This window comes from Calonectris borealis, chromosome 19, assembly GCF_964195595.1.
Source record: "Calonectris borealis chromosome 19, bCalBor7.hap1.2, whole genome shotgun sequence".
NCBI lineage: Eukaryota > Metazoa > Chordata > Aves > Procellariiformes > Procellariidae > Calonectris > Calonectris borealis.
The window spans coordinates 8,515,525-8,540,487 of NC_134330.1; positions in this window are offsets into that span (position 1 = coordinate 8,515,525).

The following is a 24,963-nucleotide window of genomic DNA, read 5'->3' on the forward strand; positions in this document are numbered from 1 at the left end:
TCTGGCACACACATTCTATACAGTACGAGCAATTTTCTTTGCACCAACACATACAAACTGTATAAGCTACACAGAACTAGCATGATTTTCAAAGGACATATTCATGATCCATTTTATGATGTTAACCAGGCTGAAAAAAATTAGCTCAGAGTATAGGGATATAATTCAAAACAATTTTTTTGGGCAAGTTTCCTATTCAGAGAAGAGCTCCAAGGTGTAAGATTAATAAAAAGCTGCTTTATTCTAATGTTACAAGATTGTTCTCTCGAGCTGCCAGGATGGGAACCACAGTGGTCTGCTTGTAGTAGTGCTAGTTTTGTTCCAGTACCTATATGTTCCTTTGTGAAAAGGAATAGCAAAAGTCTGGAATGAATTGCTTCAATAATCAGAATTCCTATGAAAATGTAAACAACAAAACTATTCACTGGAAGCAAACTAATGTTTAATATATAAGCAGAGGAATAAACAAGCTCTGTTCTTCTATTTTTGACTCTGTATGTATTCTAAGTGTCTGAAAGCAGTGTACGCCTGACAGAGATGATATGACCACGGAGACAATTTGGGCTAGTGTTCCAAGCACTGGGACTCCAGACTCCTGAAATGTCTGCTAGGGTCTGCTACTGAGTTATTGTGTAATCTCGGGTGAGTCATTTAAATTCTTTATGCGCTGATTTCACCAGTCTGTAAAATAGGTGTAATCCTCCCCCATTTACCTCAGACAGCAAAAATATCTATAAAACATTTTAGATGACATGTTATGTTCAGGCAAATTTTTCTTCAGTAAGAAATTCTCTGTATGAGCTATATTTGTCCACAGATCTTTTTGTCCTGCAAATCTCTGCCCCCAGACACACACATACACAGTCACGTCAGTTCTGCCTGAAAGATGAGATGAACATGCCTTTAGTGTGAAATCAAAAACATCATTCTGCTCCTACAACTGCAGAAGAGACATTACATTAACTATCAAACTTTAAGTCTTTTCGAGGAGACTGCATAGGCCCAAATCTTGCTTGTCTTAATCAAGTGATAAGTCCCAGTAAAAATCAGTAGGATACTTCAAGCCATTAAGGAAAGCGGGATCTGGCCTCTTGTAGAGCATTGAGGTAAAACAGACACACTACTGCAGTTTGCATTGGACAGTTCTCAATTAGAATGTCAAGATTTATAGTGTATTTTATCCGGTTTTCATTCTTTGCTGTTCAGTTTAACTTTTGACCTATGGTTATTGGCAGAAGGGGGCTTGTCTCAGAGGGCCATTAGTCCCTTCCAAAGAGGCCTTCTAAGAAGTACCAAAAAAAGAGGGTGGGAAACAGGTCTCTTTGTAACAGGACCCGTCCTCCTTCTTGAAATACTCACACAATTAATGCGACAGTCAGGATACAAGAAAACAGGAGATCCTCTGGATTTTTCTGCAATGAGTAGTTAAGGTCTTGCATTCTTCCTCTTCTGTCCTGCCCTGCCAAGATCCTGTAGAAAGGATCAACACTAATTGTGTCCAAAAATCTGCGTGGAGTTAGAGCAAAAGAAAATGGAGGTTATAATCATAGAGAACCTATGCTGAGACCCTAATAAGAGCCATAGTAAGGTGCGGCATCCAGGTGTTCTCCAGTGGGCTGGAGGTCACAAAGCTCTCAGCCAATATGGGACACATCATCCTTAAAATATATGATAGAAGAACATGAGTTGCATATACATCCTTGAATTTGAAAAACCCCCTATGGGAATGGATAGATTTACCCAGATTGAATAGCCCTGACCAATGCATTCCCTTCAAAATCGGAGATGATAGCTGTGCTGAAGGGGAGCCTGCTGGCATGTAACTGGCACAATTTCTCAAGACGAAACCTTAAGATTGCTGAAAATACCAAACAAGATCAATGATCTTGCTGTAGGACTGTGCTGGTGACACAAATTAAGGGCAGAACTGTACATGCGGAGGGCCAGAGTATTCCAGGGGAAGACCTGTATGATCCTGGGCCGTTAGGAAAAAGATGAAATGTAATAGGATGAGATCTCAGGCTGTGCAGTTTGGGATTAGTAAGAGCAATGCTCCATGGTGAGCAAGATGCTCCTCAGATGGAGATGTCCTTACAGCAGCGAGGTTCTCTAAGGGCCTTCCCATGGACACAAGGGGAGAAAAATAACCTAGCTGGCTTTAGGATAGAGCTAGCTTCATTTGCAAAAGGGATTATATAACTTAGTTGCCTCTAACAACAGAGGACTAGTTTGATGAACCAGAAGGCCCCTTCCAGTCCTATTGTTCCTGCTATTCCCAAAGTTAAATTAACACCAACCTTGCCTAGCAACATCATGTTCCTGTGCGTGTGGAGATGGAGTTTGCCCTGGAGCTCCTGGGATGAGATGTCCCTTTTCAAATGGGAACTGAAAAGCCTCACAACGAAACGAATAACTAAGAGAGGTGCCAGGTTTATAATATTTTTAAAAAATTAATGGATTTAAATCCTCCCGCTTTCAGGGGCAGAAAGACCTGTAACGATACAGTGTGCTGTAGGACACCAACATTAAATTCCCCTCAGGTGTGGCTCGTGGCAGGCTGCGCAGCATTCAGTCCCCTCACAGGGCACCCACTATCCTCTGCCAACCTGAAGCAATTGGGGCAGAAACACCCAGTCTGGGAAAGTGACTTTTCTCTAGAAAGCAGGGACTGGCCAAGTGTCTCCCAGCTCCTTCCTCCAAGCCTGGTTTCTCACAGCCTTCCCTGCCTGTCAGGATGACAGGGCCTCCGTACCCCACAGCCCTCATCCCATACAAATCCCAGCGCCTGGGAGCAATCTCTCCCACCTATGTCATATATATATTATATATATCATATATATATCAAAATATATATATATTTTGATACGGAGTATGTGACATAAAGTGAAATTCAGCTTCTCTCCCCGCTGCGTACAGTTGCAGGGAGGCTGTGAGGGGGCGGGGGCAGGGCACCCTGACTGGGCCTGCCCGCCATGTTGGGTCCTGAGGCGAGGAGTCAGGCAGCCTCACGGTGCACGGCCTGCCCCTGTGGCAGGGTGCCTGCTATGGGTGGTTTGAGGGGCAGCTCTGCCGTGTTGGGGAAACAAAGCAGGGTTAGCAAATGTTACCAAAATGAGGAAGCCCAGGGTCTGTGGTGGTAGTGGCAGCACCTGCCTCTGCGTCTCTTCAGGGCATGATTTTAGGTGTAAAGCTACCGCCAAGCCTCAAGCTGAATAACAAAGTGGAGCGAAAGCTGTTTCCTGTGGCAGTGGACTGCTTGAAAGCTGACAGAACCATCTTGGAGTGCCCATCCCCGTGCAAAGGAGGGTAAGTGAAGTAACAGCAATTTAAAATGTGTAGGAATTATTCACACTCAGTGTTCCTTTACCTCAGCTCAGCCCTGGTGAAAAACTGCGCAAACTGCAGGGCACAGGGTGCCACGCTTAAGCCCCGGGATGTGTGTGACCTGGCTGCTGTTGCTGTGTAAGACCATACTGTGGGATTGTCCCAAGAGCAGAGCCTGGACAAGGCTGCGCTGTGCCTGGCGCTGCGCAGGCCAATGGTGAATGCCAGAGCCTCACATTTGGTGAGTGTCCCTCCTGCTGCTCTATCACCATCACTCACTCCTGCTTCAGAAGGTGGGCCTTCAAGGTGGAGACGGTGTTTTAGCCTGTGTGGCCTCTTTCTATGATTAGAGAACCTTTAGAAATGATTAGACAACCCTTAGAAATGACTGCAGCTGGCATCTCGGTTTCAGAGCAGTGCCTTGCTGGCATTCATCGGCTGGGACAAGTTCAGGTTGTGGGGCAGGAGGCAGGAGAGGGATGGGTATGGATGTGCTCCTCCGTCTTCTCTCACCTCCAGAACAGCAGCAGTAGCAACTCGGGAGGGGAGCTGTTGCAAGTGCCTGCCAGGTGACATGTCCTTGGAAGGGAGCTGCAGGGGAGTAAGCTGAGGACACCCTCCTCCTGGGAGGAGCTGCCCCAGCCACCAGAAGGTGCCAGGCCCCAGTTTTCTGTTGAGATTCCCAGTGTGGGTTAGTAATGCAACAATTTGCTCACAGGACACAGAGCAGAGCCCACCTACTCATTTCTCTGAACAGCCATCAGATGATAATGACTTTCAGTCAATGGCCTAGCTTTGAACAGATGCCTAGAGGTGAAAGGATCTGTATTCCATTACTAGCCCCTTCAACTAGCCAGGGTCCCCTAGGTTAAATATTTTTAGCAACAGCTTGTTTACATGTCAAACTTGTCAATGAGCTTCTGGGGCACTGCTGCCACAAAGCTGTGTTGGTGGCAGCCGGTGAGCTTTCTCTATGCACAAACTAAAGCCTTCTAAAGGGCTTGTCAGATATATTCTTCCTACTGTGTCACAAGAGCAAGACTAATTTCAAAGAAATGCTCTTTATTTCTACTTAAAACTGCTAAGGAAAATATCCAGCGCTGTCTTTTTTCTTGTCATCTGTTCGACAAGTGTCTCATAAAACAAATTGAGAGGTTTAAATCTCCGAGACAAAAATCAATAAGAGGATAAGTAAAGAATAGGAGGAAGTCAGCAGGCTGAGATTTATTTCACTGGAAATGTTTTTTCAATGGATTTACTAATAAATCTAAAGTGGCTGGTGTAGCTGCCTTTGATATGCAGTATCCCCTTTACTTAGATGGAAGCTGCACATGAAAAGGAGCTTTGAATACTGATTTTTACAAGGGTGTAAATCAGCGAAGCCCCACACATTAAATATACCACCAGCATCTGCTTCAGGTAGAAGTAAAGAGAAAGGATTTGTTTGTGTGCCAGAGTTTTTCTCTGTAGTTTTGCCATTTGTTGTTTAATGTATTGCAGTTGTTGTGATCAGGGCTTTGCTGTGCTGGACACTGAATACCCCGATGTAACAAAATCGTCTCAGTCCCAAAGAGTTTATGGAGTTTCAAGGGCAGGAAACTCCACTGAAATATTAAATATGGGCTGACCAGCAATGAAATCATAGGGAATGAAGTGTGTGATGGTGGAACCGAGCTGTGGTATCTCTTGAAAATCTGCTCCGGTGAGTACTTCCCTTGTGGTGATGGGAAACTGGGAAAGATTTGAACTAAATGGATGATTCAAAACTGACAGATAGAGAAAATGAAATAAAGTCTTGAAACAGTCCAAAGAAGGTCAGCATGGACTGGCTACCAGTCATTTTTAGGTTGATCCCACAGCTGGCCTATGTTCTAGGAAGAAGGGATGTTATCCTGAGTGACAATAATAATAGTTGTTACTGAAATGCATGGACTTTGATGTAGACATGTAGCAAAGGAAAAGACTGCACCCCAGTCCAGAATGGCTGTCCTCCCTGCTGCACGTTCCCAAAGACTGTGATCTTTTACAAAAGCCCAGGAGATGAGGAGGAAACTATAATGAGCTCCTTGTTGAGTAATATTAGTGGTTTGCTCCAATTGGCACACATGACAGATGGCTGTGGGTAGGGAGCTTGTTGCTGGGGTCTGTGTATGTGCGTATGTGCTAAGAGGGGTTTCAGAATGGCATGGTTCACTATTCTATTTCAAATTAAACAAATAGTCTTGGATGCTTTTACAGTGTCAGATGGGAAATCAGCCAGAAACTAACTGATACCTTATTGTTCCTTGTTCTTCAATCGATTCTGCATTTTTCAAAAGATTTCTCTGCACCAAACATGTATCAGAACATGGTTAAGCTCCGTCATTCCAGTTCACAAATTTGATGTTAGGAAGAAACATCAAAAGTGAGAGTAAATCAACAGAAATTGTCATTTTCATCCCCTTATATGGTTTTTCTCAAGTCAACATGAGAAACATTTCACAGCTAACTGTGGAAACTGGCACCTCATTACCTACTTTATTATTTCTTATGACTTATTAAGGATTATTATCATTGTTCATTATCCTTCTTAATAGTGCATACCCTGGCTATCATGTCATGTTATTACTGGATAGTAGTAGCAAACTCTTACATTTAGGTCACTTAAAGAGTTTGTATTTAAAAATTCCAATGGCTATTAGTCTGAAGGGCGCAACCAGTACTGTGATTTGCACAAGGCTTTGAAAATGGAAAGAGGAAAAATGTGGAATGAAAACTGTGTGTGATTATATGCTAAATGGCTGTGTCATAAAGCCATATGCACAGTGGGGATGAACTGAAGTTGCATGGCCCACCTAAAGTCTGTAATTTCCTTAATTTTTGAGCATTTTGCTTTGGAATCAAAATAACATTGTATTAACACAATGTTTGTAATGCAGTTATGTATATGTACATTACACAAACTCACGCACATGTATACAAATATATTACTGTGGAAAGTCAGAGAACCTTCATAGTAGACAATGCTACCACTGTTTTCCATAACACACACACATTTAAATCTTCATAATTGAAATAGGGATGATACATTCCCTATGTCACAGCTTTGAGGATATATTATATGGCTATATATGGGTTTCACCATGAATTGTTAAATGTCGTAAAGTGATGGCCATAAATTATACAAACCCCAACTCTATACCACACATTCAAAGAGGTCAGTACAGTTCTGCAAAACAGGAAAGTATGATCTCCATCTCTTTGAGGAGGATGTGGAGAATTGACAAAATCCATATTGTGAGTCAGCACTACAGCTAAAATTAGAACCCAAGCTTTAAGTATCAGCTTTCACCAAAAACTGTCCAGCAGTCTTTCATGTGAGGACTGGCCAGACCTTAGTTTGACTTCCAAGTCAAGAGCAGGACCCTTCGCCTTTTGGCAATAAAGCAGTATACATATACATATACACTTTCCAGATACTCCGTGATATCTGCAGAGGGAGAACATTGCATGCTGTGCCCCACACCTCACCACATCATCTCCACGTCACAATGCCCTGTCTGGGTTTTCATTCAAAATCTACTATTCATATCCTGACCCTTTCTGATCTCTTACAAGATCAAAGTCTGAAGAAGTTGAAAGACACACAATGACATGATTTATCCTCAGGGGAGCATGATGACTTCTGAAATTTCTTTCTCTCCTGGATGCCACACACTGTCCCCCTGCCCATAAGATGGAAATACTGATTTTGTTTCTGATCTGGCTTGTCTAAATATATGTGGGAGAATAGCAAATGTCATTGCACAGGGACACAGAGCAAGATGTTGCAGAGAAGAGGGGGATATTAACTCTTCCACTCTTTTAGATTTCCAGGCTGCAGTGTAATCCTACAAAATTAAATAATATGATCAGGATTTCCCCCTTTCCTCTTGACCTGACTTTCAAGCTAGGGCTAAGAATTGCAGCACTTTTCTTTTCCCAAAGCAAAACACAATCCTGGATAAAAGTCACTTTAGTTGAGAGAAAAAAAGTAAAACAGAAATAGATCTTTTCCATAAACAAAGCTGCTTTCCGTTTTGCTAACGTAAACAGGCAGATGCATTAAGAGACCATGCCACCCAGGCCCTGGAAAAAGAAGCAGGGAAACATATTTCTGAGTATTTTTCTGAAGGTGCAAGGATGGCTGAGCCTAAGGCAGACTCAGCAGAAGGACAAGGCTTTATAGACAGGACAGTTTTACAGTTTCATCTGAGACTCAGAAGAACTATACTTCCATAGTTTAGGTCAAACACAGCATCTTCTCCTTCCCAAATGAAATCTCTGTTTATAGTAGGCACCTGTGCAGTTCATATACTTTCGATTGCCCTATATTCTCACAAAAACAGGTTTTTGCAGTAGTCTTTATGGTTGTGCAAACAGAATTTCAGGTCTCTGGTCATGAGCATGGATCTGGATGGGTAATGGCAAAAAAAAAACCCTTCAGAAATGTAAGCGCTCACCTTTGCAGACTGAGAGGCTACCAGGTACTCTCTATAGGATGGTGCTCAGGCTCTTGCTGTACCAGCTCTGCAGTGAATGAAAACACCCTTCCCCCAGGGGCCAGAAACAAGAAGATGAAACAAGAGAAATAAGAAATGAGTGGCGTCCTAATTACGGATTGGATTTTCTGACAACCAAGCTGAACTTGAGCAGCTGGGATGGAGCCTGTTCTGTTAGAGCCCAAACTTCTTTTACTCTATCACTTGAATCATTCCCTTGGTGGGAAACTCAGCCTCTCTACTGCAAGACCCACATACTACTTAAGCCATCAAAACAGTCTTTCTGTAATTGTCTAGAGATGTCTGCAGTCTAGATATCTACAGTCTGTAGGCATCTGTAGTTAAATGATGCTTTGCTATAAATCGCACCCAGGAGATGCTGCAGTCTTCTGATATGGCTGGTTTGTGATATATTTCAGTCATGCATTTAATTCGTGTGCTGTAGCACACAGCTCTTCCCAAGGTAACATCCTCACAGACCCCCTTTTGTTTTGGTTTGGTTTTTTTTAACGTCTCTGGTTCTGTTACTCAAAGCAGTCTGCTAATATTAATCTCCCAACTAGGTACTGGTGGGGCAAATTCTGTCGTCATACATGTTGCATTTGATTAAAACCAGTGTATATATATGTGCATATAAAGCTGGTAAGAGCAAAGCTCTCCCAGGGCTTGATACCATATCTGATTCAGATCAATTTAAAAGACAATGAATATATCCAGTGCAAAAATGGCTTCTTCCACTTTGGCTAATATCAGAAAGGAAGATTTAGCATTTAGTTTCAATATTTGGATTCAGCCTAAAGATATGTCCAGTGCTCAAATGCTACTTCTTCAAACTGTCTGTTTGGAAAACGGTCTTTAGGATCTCAGCGGAACAGGATGATTTCTGCTTTTTCTTGCTTCCTCTTGGGCCATAAATGCAGCAAGAAGGGCCTTTTGCAGAAGACTTTGACCCTCTGTATAGGAAGTTCAAGTCTATGTGCAAATGAAAAATATTTTAGCCAATATTCTATATGCATGGGTTTTTTGTCCTGTGTCCATTCCCTCCCCCCCCCCCCGCCCCCCCGCCCCGAGAAGAGGATCTGGTTCAGGTTGTGCTGGAGGTATATGTGGGGTAGTATTTTCTCTGATCTGGTTTTGATAATCCTTAGGTATGCCATCCCTCTATCACTTGTCTTAAAAATAAGTGCATGGAAAGAACTAGCTTTCTGATCCTTTCTGACACTTTTTTTTCTCCTTTACTCCCCTATTCTCTTTTCCTTCCTCTGTCCCTCTGCAGCTCCCATTGAGAACAAGTCAGTGACTCATAAAGACACATTTTCACTCATTCACTACATCACAGCCCGACATGCTCATCCACTACAGGGTTCCGTGACGCTTGATCTTTGCCTCCAGAAGCATCCAATTCTGTGGCCAGCTTTAAGGCCAAAGGGAACTCTACAAACCACTTATTCTCTGTTTCCCCCAGGAACAAAACTGTGGCTATGTTACTGCCCTCTAAAGATGTGTGGATCAGCATTAAAGTGCTGACCTGTTCAACACTTCTAGGACCCTTTGAACTGTAGATCTTTGAAGCGAAGGCTGTAACAAACTAGTGTATAATAAGCTGCTGCCCCATGCCAGGAAAGGCAGAGGTATCAGGGACTCATGGAAGCTTTTGAAGGCACAAAATGCTATTAAAAACTGAGAGGGAATAGAGAAAAAAAGACAGTGAAAAACAAATCCCTTTTCCAAGCAGAGATACATCTAACTGTGGCAAGTTAGAACTAGGGTCACTAAACCAGATTTGACGCTTACAAAATTTTGGGGTGGCTGGCTTATGGTTTTGGCTTAAATACACTTTTGCTGAAATTGGGGCTTTACCGGGAGAGACGCTTGGTTCAGTTCAGGGCTTTCCTTACCTTTCTGCACCAATAAGTTTTTAGGGAGGGGAGAACCAGTCTGCATAGCAATAATTATTATCAATTGTATTGTGCTTTTTATCTTCAAAGTGCTTTACAGACACAAACTAATTATTTCTCTGCAACACCCCTGTGAAGAAGATGGTAAGTATCATTATCTCTGTTTTGCCAATGGGGAGACTGAGCCAGAGCATTTAAGTGATTAGCCTGGGGCCACAGGGGCAGTTAGTGTCAGGGCTGGGAATGCAGGAGTGTCTCTGCTCCCAGTCAGCACCAGGCAACATATCTCTTTAGTAGGAACAAAAGGGAACCTTTCTCCAGACTTGGAACCTAAAAGAAGCTCATTTTTTTTGGCAAGGGATTATAAACTCTTTCTTTAAAATGTAATCATAATTGGAAAAAAGACTGTGAAGTAATGGCACTAGAAAGGGTTGAAAGTCAGGATGTCTGCTTTATGGGTAATCCTAGAATTCAGAAATTTGAGAAAATTTCTGGAAAATTTGTGCGGGGATGAAGAGATCTATTTCAGTGCAAAAAAGTGACATATTTGAAATTTCCCATGGAAGGAAAAGTAAATTATAATAATTTTTAAATATCAAAATGTTTCATTACAGACATTTCAAAATGAAACTGAACCTGAAAGTCTGTGCTCTGAAGTTCCCGGTTCAGACATGGCTTCAGGGCTTTTAAATTCCTGCATGCCTATCGGCTCTGAGTGAGGTTCTCAGGGCTTCCACAGGTATGTTAGTCGTCACCTCCCCACTGAGCACAATGCGAGCTGTGGAGTGCCTCTACTCTACTCCAGTGAAAAAATCAAACTCATTTAAAACCACCAATAGTTTGGCATAACTGTTTGACTTTGCACTGGAACAGAAAAGAAGCAGTCATGCGATGAGTTCCAGATGGGAAGCAAAGAACACACAAAAGCAAGAGGTCGCTTGCTGGGCCAAATCTGCAATGGGAACATTCCAGCTTCATGGCTCCCTGACCCGTCTGATGTGGAGAGGCTGTCCCCAAACGGTACATCCCAGAAACCTGTGCTCCATAGTACCCTATTAGGCCGGCTATCCATAAGCTTGGCCAGGACTGGTCAGGAGTCTTTCTGAGTATAACAAGCCAATAAGTTGCTTGAATTTCAAGGATTCTGTCATTTTGGGGGCACAAATCATTTTCAGTAGTGAATTCTTATCCAGCTGTGAGGGACATCTCCTCCAGCTAGTTTGTTCTCCCTGTGCATCAGACTCCAATCTGCTGATTTCAGTGACCAACGTGGAGTTCTCCTCTTCCTTCTCCTCCATCCTCTTTCATTTTAGCCCTGTAGTGCCAGCCCAGCTCAGAGGAGATTGTGCTGTTAGGTATCAGCTCATAATTAAATGCCAAGAGTTGTGCCCTGCAAATATGCCAACAAACATAGAGCAGTTGCTGACAGCCTGTCATACTTTCAAAGAGGGTTTTGGCATGAGATAGGAGGTCCCCCCCAGTCATCCCTCACAGCCAGATGTTCCTTGGTGCTCTGCTGTGAGGTGAAGCAGTGTTGGAAGGCATGGAGCTGGAGCAGATTGTCAGCAACCCGGTTACAGCTACCTGTCCTGTCCCATTCAAAGTGTAATCTGGAGCAGTGACAATTGTCACTCCTTTCCTGAGTGACAATCCATCACATAGGATACTGCTTGCCTCCCTCACTCGAAAATTAGTTATGGATTAGGGACACTGGGAAGGAACATATACAGCTAGTGCTCCCTTTTTCCATGAGATTTCCTTTTGCCTGGCTCTGACCCTTAGAGAACTGAAGGGCAATCACCAACCTCAGGCACTGCCTAAGGAGTGGAGCTGGAGAGAAACTGAGTTTTCAGGGCAGGAGAATAGGAAAAAAGGCATCTTTTTACTCTGAGCTTTGTGGTTTTGTTTGGAATCAAGAGCTGATGGAAACACAACACTTTTTTGCACGGCTCATCTTACAGTACCTAAGAGGGGCTAGAACTTCTGAAAAAATAAGAATACCCAACACCGAGTCAGGGTGACACTTTTCACACAGCTCTGGTTCCCTTTCAGCCTGAAAAGCAGAGCCAGATCCTCAGGTACTCAGAAGCTGCCATGAGGGCTGGATTTTCTAAAGAATTCTGTAGCCCGCCAGCTTGGCACTTCTGAAAATCTAGATACTGATTCTGGTGCCTAAATGGGAGCTGAGCTCTTTTGCAAATCTGCTTGTGATTGTGCATGCTGAGCTGTTCTGCAAATTCTGGCTATCATTGCTCTGCATTCTTGTACTTCCTGGTTGTGAGCTGTGCTGGGAGCAAAACTATCAAAGCACCACAAGGAAACCACTCCTGCTATAATCAGGAAGCACAAAAAATCTCAGGAGCCAAACTGTTCAGCCTCCTATTACTATTTGGGCAATGGTTGTACCTCTGGTACTGCTTTATTCTTATATGGATCAGAGCTGTGCAATGGCAGGTGGTATAAAAACCTCTAAAATAGAGACAATCCCAGCACTGCATAGTTTATAATCAAAATAGAAGACGAGGCAGAAAGGGTGTGCAACAGATGGACAGATCTGGCATAAGGAAACCATGGGGTAAGTATTCTAGTGAGTGTCTCCAGCATAGTTTGCAGAGCAGAAAAGAGCAGTCAAGGATAAGCTTAGTTGCTTACCTTACCTGACCCCCTAAGCCTTTTGAGATTTGCCCACAACAATTAATTATTCCTTTGACTGGCCAAGATGACTCACAGCTGCTCATGCCATCCCAAAGCTCAAGATCTAAGTAAATTTATTGAAATTAGTGATGGCTCCATTCCAGGAAACTTGCATTTAGTTTTGACTCGAAGAAGCTCTGCACCCTTCCCACCTCTTGTTTCTCCCCTCTTCTCTTCCAGCCCTCAGAAAATGCAAAGCCATACAGCTTCGATCTAATAGTGATTAAGACTCAGGAATGGGAGTCATGAGATCCAAGTCCTATTCCTGTCTCTAATACAGGGTGTTTTTCGGTGAGTCACTTCCCCTCTCTCTTCCTTAATATCCTAGTTTGTAAAATGGGGTTAACAATACTGACCCATCTCACTGAAAAGTTATGAATTCATTAATATCTGTGAGCATTTGAGTAGCTGACATTTTGGAGACTTTCCCTGGCTTTAGTAGCTTTGTATCTGGCACTAACCACATACTTGCATAGTGCAAAGGAAGTTCAGGGTGTTAATTAATGGGACTGTTCTGGATTGTTAGGATTTTTACTTCTGAATTGACTTACACCTCCTTAATAATTAATATTGCCAGGAGGGCAGACAAGAGGGAAAGCAGATAAATGAAGTTAACCCAGTTCTCATTTGGGAGAGAGTTTACCAGCTTCTTACAGAGTGAATTTACTCAGTTTGGTGTTTACCATTACAGTGCTGTGTGCAATTTCCTAGGCACCTTTCTTTTTAATATCACCCTTTGGTTTCAGGTATAGGCACATACTTGTATCATCCCCAGACCTAGCTGTCGTCTCCATTTTGTAGATGCTGACGCAGAGGCGCAAATAGGTGAAGTTGCCTAGCTCACTCATTGAGTGTCAGCTGTCTGGGGAATCCTCCCTGTGATGACATTCATTTCACAAAGACCATTCATTGCTCTGTTTTGATATTTTAGCCTTTTAGGAGAACTAGAAATGACCAATGCCAGACCTTAGTGAGTTGAAAATGGACATTTAAGATATTCAAATAATACTGTCCTTGAAGCCCTGATATCAGTTCCTCCTTGGTAGGACACGAACCTACAGCTTTAAGAGCCCATTTCAAACTTTTTGTACCTCCAGCAAGGTCTGTCCCAGTAAATGCTGAGACTGTATCTATCTCTAATTCCCTTAATTAGGTTTTCCCATTTTGGGTCAGTGGGCTAGACAGCTTTGAAGTTTGCTTTACCTAATTGTACACAAGTCTTTTGAACAGAGAATCTGCTGTTGGTGGGCTGGGAGAGCTTGAGGATGGTTCAGTCAAGTGTCTGCCCAATCGCTCCACCTGTAGGAAGGTGGAGGAAACTCCTTTGGGGTTCTCAAAAGACTGAAAACCGTCATTTTTTCCAGGAAGGGCTTGTGTCTATTGTGCAGCTGGACAGGCCTTTCTGTGTACTTCTCCTTTCCTCTGAATGATGCCACCCAGTAGCCATGACTGGCTGGTAGCTACAGCAGCTGCTCCAACTGTCAGCTTGAGTGTCTCCTCTTGATGGAGAGGTTGATAGACTACAAGGACAGGAAGGAGAAACCTGCAGAGTCATTGCAGGAGCTGAAGCCACAACTGCCTGCAAGACACAGAAGAGTAGAGTGGGGCGTTTGACTTCCTGAAGCAACCCTGTCGAAACTGTGGAGAGAAAGAAAAATCACAGGGAGGAAAGGCAGGCAGAGGAACCAGAACTGGTGGTTTGGGTCTCTCCAGAGCCCAAGAGAAACCATGGTGCTTTTCTTCTGACAGTGCCTCTCTGTGTAGAATTGTGGGCCTGAAACAGTAATAGCTACAACCTGGGGTTTTGAAGCTGCATGCAAGAAGAAATAGGAGGCACCCCTGACATAGTACAGTATGTGTGTGGTCCTTGTCGAAAAAGTGTATGAGGCAAAAATAAGAAAGATAATGAAACAGAACTTTTTCTTTGATTAGATCTTGCTGGTTTTGCCATCTTACTTCTAGACTTGCCATACACTAAAAATTCTCATCTGTGTTTTGTTTGTAAACTCAGGAATAGAGCTGCAGTACCACTTCATCAAGCAACAGAAGAGGGCTGTTCAAGGGGCTCCACATGCATGGCTGCGTTTTTTTAGCTAGTGCAGTGAGACACATGGAGCCATGCTGCAGTAATGTGCATTTGGCACTGCTTCTCTCACCTGATTACACCATCCTTTCCCTCTAGTGTGACTGGCACTGCTCAGCTTCCGTGCCTGAATTCATGGCTCCCACAAACTGGGCAAGTTTCCAGCCCATTATTAGTTACCTTATGTCTATGTTCTTGAGATCAACTGCCCCACTCTTTCCTTATCTTTTCTCTTTTATCATATGTTATTTGGAAGGCAAACTTCACATGAAGGATCACGTCTGTCTCACATTTGTTCGTTGCATAGCACATACATAAGAAACATTAATAATAGCAATATTATAATCAATCACAGCATCACAGTAACACATGAGTTAATGTTCCTTGAGATCCTATGTCAGCTTACTGAATTACAAGCAAACGTATTTGGTACATGAACTAAAGGACTCATGTACTTGCCAAGACTCAAAGCCAGGTTCACATTTCTCTTTCTAACACTGCTGCTCATTCTAGACCTCCCAACAGAAGTGTAGGGTGGCCATTCTTTCCCTACACATGGAGCTAGAGGTGTTAACAATTAGAAGAAATGCACACAAACAAAGAGCTACAACTTGTTTTAAAGGAGGTACTGATTTTAAACAAGTTTTGAAGTGTGCATATTTAATGTTTTAAAATTTGGCTTTGGGATGTCAGCATTTTGGGAATGTGGAAGGGGGGCATTTAGTTAATACTTCATCCACTCATAAATAGAAGGCTCTACATTCTCAAGGAATCTCAAAGAATTTCTACTGGTATAAATTGCTATAGTCTGCTGATTTGAAGGAGGAAGGAGACAAGAGGGATCTCCTCGCTTGGGGTAGGTTAATCCCCCTGGGGTTGCTAGACTGATGTACTATTCCCTGTTTTGCTACAGATTTCTTGTGTGACCTTGGGCAAATCACTCCCCCTCTCGGTATCACAGTTTCCCATCTGTAAACTGGTGAGAGCAACAACCGCCCTGCCCCAGAGGGGTGTTTGGAGGATAAATATGTTAGAGGCTTGGAGCTGCTGGAGTACAATAGTGACAAGGTTCCGACAAATACTGAAGATAGATAGAAGCTGACAATCAGGCAGACTGCTGTTAGCAGCTGATTCATTCTCTCTGGTTAATGCATATTTTTAGCAGGCTGTTATTGACTGGACAGGCACACAAGTCTGTCAATTAACAGTGTTATAATGAACTAAATCTCTGCACCAGTAGCCTTTGCAGGGTGAATTCAGAACTCCCCAACCCTGTGGCACAACACCTGCACTACTAATAAAGGGTGAAGATTTTCCTATAAGTCAAGTGGAGATACCATGTGCTGTGCGAAGCAAGTGCCCAAGTGCAACTGGCATTTCCACCGTGGGGTTCTGAGCAGCTTTGGTGTGCAGTACGCTGACAATTAAGAAGTCTTAGGTGGCCATGGATTTATTACAATATGTTCATAAAACCTTGTCAAGGCACCATTTCAAAACAACTCATGGCCAGACATTCCAGTGATTGCTGCTTAGAGCCCCTCTTGCAAGCTGCCCTGCAATACAATCAGGGAACACTGCTTAATTGTATTTCTTTTACAAAGTGATGAAATGTAAAACTCTGCTCCCGGCATGCTGGCTGGCACAGGAGTCTCAGCAAATATGTGATTCTCGCACTGCAGCTGGACTCTAATGACATGAAAGGTGCTAATGCAATGCAACTGGAACCTTTAATTATCCTAGTGACTAATAGGAAATCTCTCAAAGGGTCTAGGAGAAAGAGCCTTATTCTTCACTGAGAGTTCCCTGAACTGTGCTTAGAAAAGGGGACAGACAAATGGCAAGTCTAAGAAGAGACCTGAGTCCCAAAGCTACAGTGTCTGGGAGAGGGTTTCTCTTTCCTTTGACAATTAACTTGTCAGACGTAGTAAGTAGAGAGAGGGAGAATAACGCTGGGCCCATTACTGACTTACACCAGTTGGTACCTAAACTTGTTCTGCATCCTGCAGGTAACTGGATAAACCTGCTGAAGAAACAAAAAGATTTGGATTGACTTTGAATGTGTTTGTGTTCAAGGAAGAGAAAGAGTGACAGACAGACAGCTGTCTCCCACTTGCTAATTGAATGGAGACTGTCAGATCTTAATGTACCTTGGGGATCACTTCTGTCTGATATAGAGTTTCAGACCCTGTTTCTTAATGTTTTTCTATCAAAAATCTTCTTTGCTGAACCATCCAAGCTGAAAACCATGCAGACCACGTTGCCTGGATTTTATGGAGCAACGCACAATGCATGTAGGGTTGGGTAGTTTATCACGTTACTCAGAGCTATTGCTGCCTGGTTTTCAGACTGATGCAGATTCAGCCTTGTGTCACCATCAGCTACATCAATTTTTCTTCACTAATTATGGCAACCAAGGGCAGAAAGCGAACAAAGGCTAATATGACTTAAATGATGTTACCTGGCAGCTCAGAGGTAGGAGCAGTCTGCAGACATAAGAGAAAAACTTTGTCTATGTCTTTATTCACTCTTTCTCTCAAGCCCTTGACAAAACTTGGCAATGCTAAATAATACAACATCAGTTACAGTGATTTTAAGGACAGAATAAATCACTTTCCTGAAGAAATGAAAAAATCAATGTCATGATTCAAACCATGGAATTTAATCCAGTGATTTCTGCCCCAAATACTACAGAAGGTAGGAAGCTGTTGAGCTGCTGAAGTAGCAGTGGTGGTGCTGAGAGCATTAGGGGTCAAGGTAGAGAGTCAGAAAACCAGACCAAGTCTTGCCTCTCATGTCATGTTCCTCTGGCATGGCATGTATGGTGCCTACAGCAATGCAGTGTATTGTGTGTGGTGTGTATGAGAGTGTGTGCGACTGTGCGAGAGTGTTTGCATGCGTGTATACGTGTGTGCGTACTACTGCCCTCTACCAGGTAGAATTACACCAGTTTCACGACTGTGCCATGCAAGGCATGGCCTTGGATTTCTCAGGTGAAAATGCTGGTGCGCTGGCCTTAAGCTAAACCAAATCAAAATAAGAAATTCCCTGCAAATTAAAAATCACCCATTACCAGCCAGTTCTAATCATGAGTCCCCCAAAATGCAGAAGAAGCTGTATCAGTGCCTTTGAAGCATGTAAACGTATTTGTTGCTGCCACCATGCAAGCCCAGGCAGTCCCAAGTCTGTTACTTCTTTTCCTGCTTTTCTGGTTAAATGCACCTGGGAATATGTAATTGTTTATGTCATAAAACATTCATCATAAACAAACGGGATGGGCACGCCAGCTGAGCAAATGCTGGGGAAATGAGTTAAAAAATCCTGGGATTGGTATAATTGGTACTGCACTTGTGAGCAGGATGAAAGATGCATGTTTTATATGAAAGTATAAAGAGGGGACAGGCACTGTGTGTACCTGGAGAGAGAAAGCATTCCATGTGTAACTGTGGCTTGGCAAAAACATTGACACTGTTGTTAGAAACACACAGAACAGATCACTGGCGGAGCAGAGGAGTGATGTGATAAGAAATTTAAAGGCCTATTTTAAATCTCTTACAGTGATCTCTGATTTACATCAGTGCAAACAAGGGCAGAGACATGGCCTAAGTCAGAGCTGTAGGCATTGTTCAAATGTCTCGGTTGTTTTGTTTTTGTTTTGTTTCCTACATAGATAAAAGATAAAGAAAGCATATATTCTTTGTTAAATAATGCTCAGTGCTAAGGGACTTTCCAGGTCTTAAAGCTGAGGCTGAAGAAGTTAGCTTACATGTGGAATTGCAGCTGATCCAAGAGCACAGAAAATGAACAGTACATGTACCTCCATCCCTTGAACCCTCTGAGCTAGTTTTGTGGTTATTGTTCCCTTCAGTATTGCCTTATCTCTTGCCATGTTTACAGAATTCACCTTGTCTGCTACCCTGAGCCTCCCTGCCAATCACAAAGCATCAGAAAGTACATAGAGAGGTTGGTTAGAGTGCAACACTTGGAGTGGCGGATGTCACATTGATAGCGCCAAACAAAGCGGTGAGGAGACAGCAAATTTAAATGTCAGTGTGACTGTGTAGACATAAGAATTAAACAGACTTCTTGTTAAGGGTGTGCTGAGCAGAGAGGCCATTAAACAGAGGGAGTATGTATATGGGAGAATCAGTAAGGTATCCGATACTCAATGTTGCTGTTTTTTTTTCAGCGTAGTCAACTGTGGCATGATTAGATTTAGACCATTTCTTCTTTGTTGTTCCATTAGCAAGCAATAAAGCACAGTGAATGTGTTTGAAAGAAAATAGATCTCAGATCTAAAGTGCGCAATCATCTCTGCAAAGCTAGACCCTTCCAGAGCAGATAAGAGACTTCAACCACTGCTTTGCTTTTTCCTTTATTTCCTGACTGGATCAGAGACAACTGTTACTATGAGGTTTAGTCTTTGCACTGTGGTAGAATTGCCCGCTGGTGGCAGCCTCTTCCAGACTGTTGGCCAATCTGTTATGATTCTGTCACACCTGTCTTGGTCCTAAATGGATAGATGCACATACCAAGCTGTAAACACATTTCTCAGCAATTAAGTGTCCTGGCTAGGAAATAACCCAGTGGCAATATTACATGAACTTAAGTTGCCCAGGAGGTAATCCAATTTTCTTCTTTGGCTTGTCATTTTTTAATTGAATGGCAAGAAGTTTGTGTCATTGCTGCATGTGTAACAATGAAGAGGCCTGGAAGTCAAGAAGCACACTGAGCCTAATCCTAGGAACTACAAACCCAGCCAATTCAAATGATATTTGGTAACCCTAAGATAACTCTAAGAAGTTAAAAGTGAGAAATGTCTGCTAAGATAGAAGTATATTCCTCTACATTGTAAACAAAAGTGAAAAAATGCAACTTGCAAATATTTGCCTGCATATCTGTCTCCATGCTGTTGAGTATGCTTCATTTTGTGTTTCTAACAAAGAACATTCTAAAACTAGCCTGAATCACTGCAGTATTGCTCTTGTACACCACAGTATTTTGATTTCTTTTGGATTGCAACCTCTTGTGTTGTTTGGTAGGTTCCTTAAACACCTAGCTATTGGACACAAGTGATTAGCTGAAAATCTCCACTTTCCTGGGAAAAAAGTCCTTCAAAGGCTGCTTAAGTGCTTAAAACCATAGCGTCAATGCTCTCCCAAGGTTGCAAAACCCAGAGGCAAATAAGCCAAAAAACTTTAATTTGAAATGAAAATTATGATTTTTCCTCAGTCACATGATTTTTGGTGAGCCTGACTCATGATTCTGAATGCTTAAGATTTGCAGTACCCTGTGAGGTAGATACAACCACTGCAGGACAGGTCCAAACAGCCCCTTAAAAATCACTTATTAGCTCTCCCTTCCTTTGTACTCCCTTTTGTTGGGTGCATTTAATTAATTAATTTTACATGTTCTTTCTGCCTGTCATTTTAAAAAAAAATACTTGTGGATTCAGGGCGCCAATAAAAAATTCTTTTATTTTAAAATTGAAAGATGAAAACCAGCATAATGAACTTGCCACTTCCTTAGAGTTCTGGTAACTTGGGTGTGATCTGATGGTACAGAATGATTCACGGGATAAAATTATAGACTTATGCAGGTGTGTACAAGAGCCTGGGTGGGGTGTAGGGAAACAGGACATTTTATATAGCAATAAACATGGGCATGTGGTATAAAGAAACTGTACTGCCTTAAAAAATCTTATTTTATTTTATTTTTATTTGATAAGGACAAATTGAATGACCTTTCTGGTCAAATGTAAAGACATTGCTTTCCTCTTCTTTTGCCTGAGTCCAACAGAGATAGTACTATATACCTTTGAGCAGGTGGAATGATTCTTAGCACCATGCAAAAGCAATGTGCAGCTCATGCCTAGATTCTCTTTATGCCTGAAGTCTGTCCTTATTGGAATTGAACAACAGGGCAATATTTAAGCTCAGGTAAACCTTCTTCTGAAGAGAGTGTTTTTGGGGCTTTCTCCTTGCACAGCCTTTAACTCTGCATTCTGTCTCGCAGAGATAGTCAGCCTTTTCAAGTTCTGTGACGGAGAGGGTAGTACCCATCTAGTCTGGCTGGTGGACTAAGTGAAAAAGCTCTGTCCATCCGAGCAGTGAGTTACAGTCTCAAACCTGATCATAGTGCCAGATACAGTGAAGGTCAGAAGGCCAAAGGTTGAGAAATCTGGCTTGCAAAGCAAACAGAAATGTTTCTGTTTGCAGACAGAAATGCTGACTGTACATAGAGCCACAGGAACTTCCAAACCACAAGAATTGCCTCTCACTGCTTCCCTCTTCATCTTCTGTTCCTCTACCACCAACCTTTTCTCTTTCTTGCCACTGTTGGCCTGAAATTCTTCTTGCCTGAAGCCCCTGCTGTCTGAGACGGCCTACACACGTCTGCCTGAACACCTCTGCTGATTTCAGAGCTCATCAGAAGAAAGATTTTAAAAAAAGAGAGACTAACTTCGAAGCTGGTATAAAGTAATACAGCTCTGCTGAAATCAGGGGAGTTAGGCAAATAAGAATTTTTGAAATGTCAGGGACAGATGTTTTGCTTTTTTTTTCTCATGTAGTTTCTCCCTCCCTCTGTGGTTTGTTATCATTCAGCTCTACAAGGCTTTGTTTAACTCTAGGAAAGGCCATAGGAGTTGGAATTAGATCCAATTTTGTTTGCACAGGACTGTGTGGCTAAGGCTGGGCCTTTGAAAAAGGGTGTATTATACACTCTGGAGGTTTTGGAAGATCATCGTAACTATTGCTTGAGGGTCAGACTGTACCAGGCTCCCTCTCCTCTTGTAATACCTTACTCCACAGACAAGTTCTATTTGCCAGAGTAAAGGACACAGTAAAATACTTCTGAAAAAGGATAACTGTCACTTGTCCTAAGGCAGCTCTAAGAGAAGTGTGCTTTATGGAATGTATGGGGCTCTGGCCCATAGATGGTTCTCGCATAGGGACCATTATCCCCCTAAATGCCAACATTCCCCAGACCTGTATGTTGGGCCTTGGGAGTTCATGGGCTCCTTAGATGACAGAAAATCGCTCCATTTTATACCAGCCAGGTATAGTTTTTGGACTTTTGACAAAGTCAGCATAGATGGTAGGTTGTGTTCATCTGCAGCAGGTGATCAGCAATTCCTGATACCTGGACACCTTCTGCTGGGAGGAGAGATGGGGTGCTGAAGGACACGAGCGGTAACATTTAGAAGTACAGATCTCTTGTCATCTTACTGCTACCAGCTCAGCATAAATCCAGTCTATTCAAGCGAGTAGTAAAGCCCACCCCAGACTGTCCAGAAAACAAAATCAGAATGCAGTACTTTCTCTGCGTAAATAACTAGCAATTCCTGAGGAAATGGGTCCCAGATTTCCCTATGAATTGGGGCCTTAAGTTCTGACATAGGGAGCTATTCATGGAGGAAATTCTAATTGAGTCAGGTTGTGCTTTTTCCACAAATTGTTTACCCTCTGTCTGGGTCTTTACTGGATTCCTAAAGGGACCTGTGTTGCACCCAGGTGCTGTGGTGGTTAGGCAGATTTAGGTGAGCACTCCTTGCATGCAGAAGTCAAATACTAAGGATAAGAAACATGTCTATGGTCCATAAGATGGACAGATCATATGGTCACCATCTGGGGCTCAGGGATGGCTCTGTGCACTGAAATAGCCGTTGCCGTGCCTTGCTGTGTTTCCACAACAGCAACCAAAGATGGTGACATGGAGGAAATCAATGCCAACTGCCCACTCATTTCCTGATTCTTTGTTATACATGCTCCAGTGTTTTTAAAAAGAGAGACTGCACCATTAGGAATCTGGAGTGTCATCTCTGACAGGTATGGATTGAAGTGAGTGAAGTTATCCTGGTGTGATCCAGGTTAAAAGGAAGAAACAGGCCCTGTACTCTATGCTGAAATTCTCTCATGAAATGTTTCCCAGAAATATCAAAGAATATTAAAGTTCTTTGGGAGCAGGGACTGTCTCATACTGTGTGTGAACGGTGTCCAACACAATGGGGCTTACTCTTGGCAGAGACCTCTAGGAGCTACATCAATACATGTAATAACATCTAACTACACCTTCAAGACATGGTGTAGGGAAGTACATCGTGTTCACTCAGTTGAGTGCCTGCCTAACCTGTGATTTAGAGGGGCCCCTCCCTCAGCGTTCAAAGGAGGAAATGAAATCTTCCCCAGGGAAGAAGTATTCTGACCTTTCAGTGGCAGGGTCTGTGTGTATCGGCTACAAAGGAGGAGCAGGAACTGGGACGCTTAGGATCAGTTCCCCAGTTTGGCTACCTGGCCTTTGGCAAGTCACTTAATTACTCTGTTTTACAATTGCCCAATTGTCATAATAATTCTTTTCTTTCCCATAGCAGGGTGGGGATGGATGGAAGGGAAACAAATTCTTCCTACATTTATGATTACAGAGTGCTTGAAGGTGCTCTGGTGAAAGGGCAAAGGGACAGTAATAGATCACATTCATCTCTGCTAGCTGGTCCCTAAAAGCATTTACTTACGAGACTGACACTTGCTCACTGTCTTCAGTAGTAACTCTTTAAGGAAACAGTTGCTTAAGTTAACATTTTCCAAAGCATCCAAGTAAGTCTCCCAAATCCTTTTGAAAATTAAGGAATCTCAGACATTACATTTCAAAAATCCACCTGAACCCCCACCACATTTGAAAACATCTGCATCATTGTTTCCTGTGTGAAGAGTATGAAATTATAGAGCCATCAACTGACCCAAGGAATTTGATGCACATATTAGTAAAATCTAGAAAATGAATATCGCATAACTAGCATGTCACTAAGTAGAGAAGTTTTCCCTTTATTGTAAAGATCATATCGAAACCCTCGGCAGACTTGCCTGATTCGCTAGCCATGAAATCTTGGTCTTATCCTTTGATCTTTCTTCAGATACTACTTCATGTAAGAATACGGCAGACTCCCTTGGCTTGCCTCCAGCAGGGAGAGACTAAGAGGGTTTCTGTGCTTCTCTAGGCTAATTAGCCACTTGCAGGACTCCAGAGAGGTGTAATCCACAGTTTTCCTTCACTACATCCATTCCTGTAAAAGCCTGGATCCTGGCCTTTACTTCAACACTGTGAATTGTGGGGCTGACAGACATTTCTAATCTCCAAATTAAAATAAACTTCTAGCAAGGCCCAGTTCTAGTAAAAGATAGTAAAAGAGCTGTACTACTTAGATAGGTAAGCACTGTCTGAGGAGGTGTGTAGATACTGAGGTATTAGATGCTACGGAGGTACAAAGGGTTAACTTCTTTCGTCCTCTCTTAATTGCACAGTCACGCCACAGACTGCACATGGATGTCTCAGGAATGGAAGAGGGAAAGGCAGAGAAACTGTCTGTGGGAAAAGCTGCATTCCATACCCTGAACCTCCACAACACAAAGTTTTTCCTGCCTCCCTCTAAGTTATTTTGCTTTCTCGCTGTATATCTAAGTCCTGAGGAAAAGACCTTGCTGACTCAGCCTGAATCCTTTTCTGTTGAGTCACCCCCTTCAGCTTCCAAATTAAAAGTCCAATAATTGCTTGTATGTGAAGATTTAGACAATTGCTGCCTTATAACCTCAGCATGAGCTGTATGTGGAATTTCTCCTGTTATATATGAAAAGACAGGCTCAAGTGAGGTTGTAGTGAAAGACAAAACTGTTGGATGATCTGTTCTGCCCTCCCCTCGTGGAACCAGGGCTCCAGACATGCAGGTCCCCCAGTGCAAGATAAACCCTGCTGGAATGCTGCATTCTGAACCAAAGACTGCTCAGGAAAGCTAAGATCTGATGCCAGATCCCAGCTGCAGTTAAAAGCAGGAATGTATCTAACATCAGGCAAAGGACAACCTGGCCCTCTCTGCCGTGAGCTCTCTGCATCTGACATCCTCCATCCAGTGGGTGCTTAACCCGTTTGCCTTTCTCAGCTCCAAGTGCCAGAGCTATGCTAGTGCTATGTTGTAGCCCAACACAAATCTGGTCCCCACTAGCAGCAACTGCATCCTCCGGTTGCCCTACTGGGCAATCTAACAGTGCTTCCCCTTCCCAGGTCTCTGCCTTTCCTTCCTGTTGTCTTAAGCCCTCTACTGTGATCACTTCCTCCTGCTAAAGCTTGATTCCCCTTCCTTCTACTCTTGTCAGCTAAGATTTATTATTCTCAAGGACACTGAGCAGAACATTAACCTCTTCATATAACCCCTTAAATGTCTTTTGCTGCTACCTTGCATTGGGGCAGGCAATACTGCCATCTCCAATATGAAGTAGGAGGAAGGACATGCTTAAGACAGTGAATAAAGAAGAGTTCCAGTTTGAGTTTGTGCCTTAATTTCCTTCTGCCTCTGTTCCCTGGTCATATCAAAATACATGTGGCATTTCTCTTCCTGCCCTTGGTGCTATGGAAACAAGTAAGGGAGGCAGGGTGGTCTACTAGGATAATGTCAGGG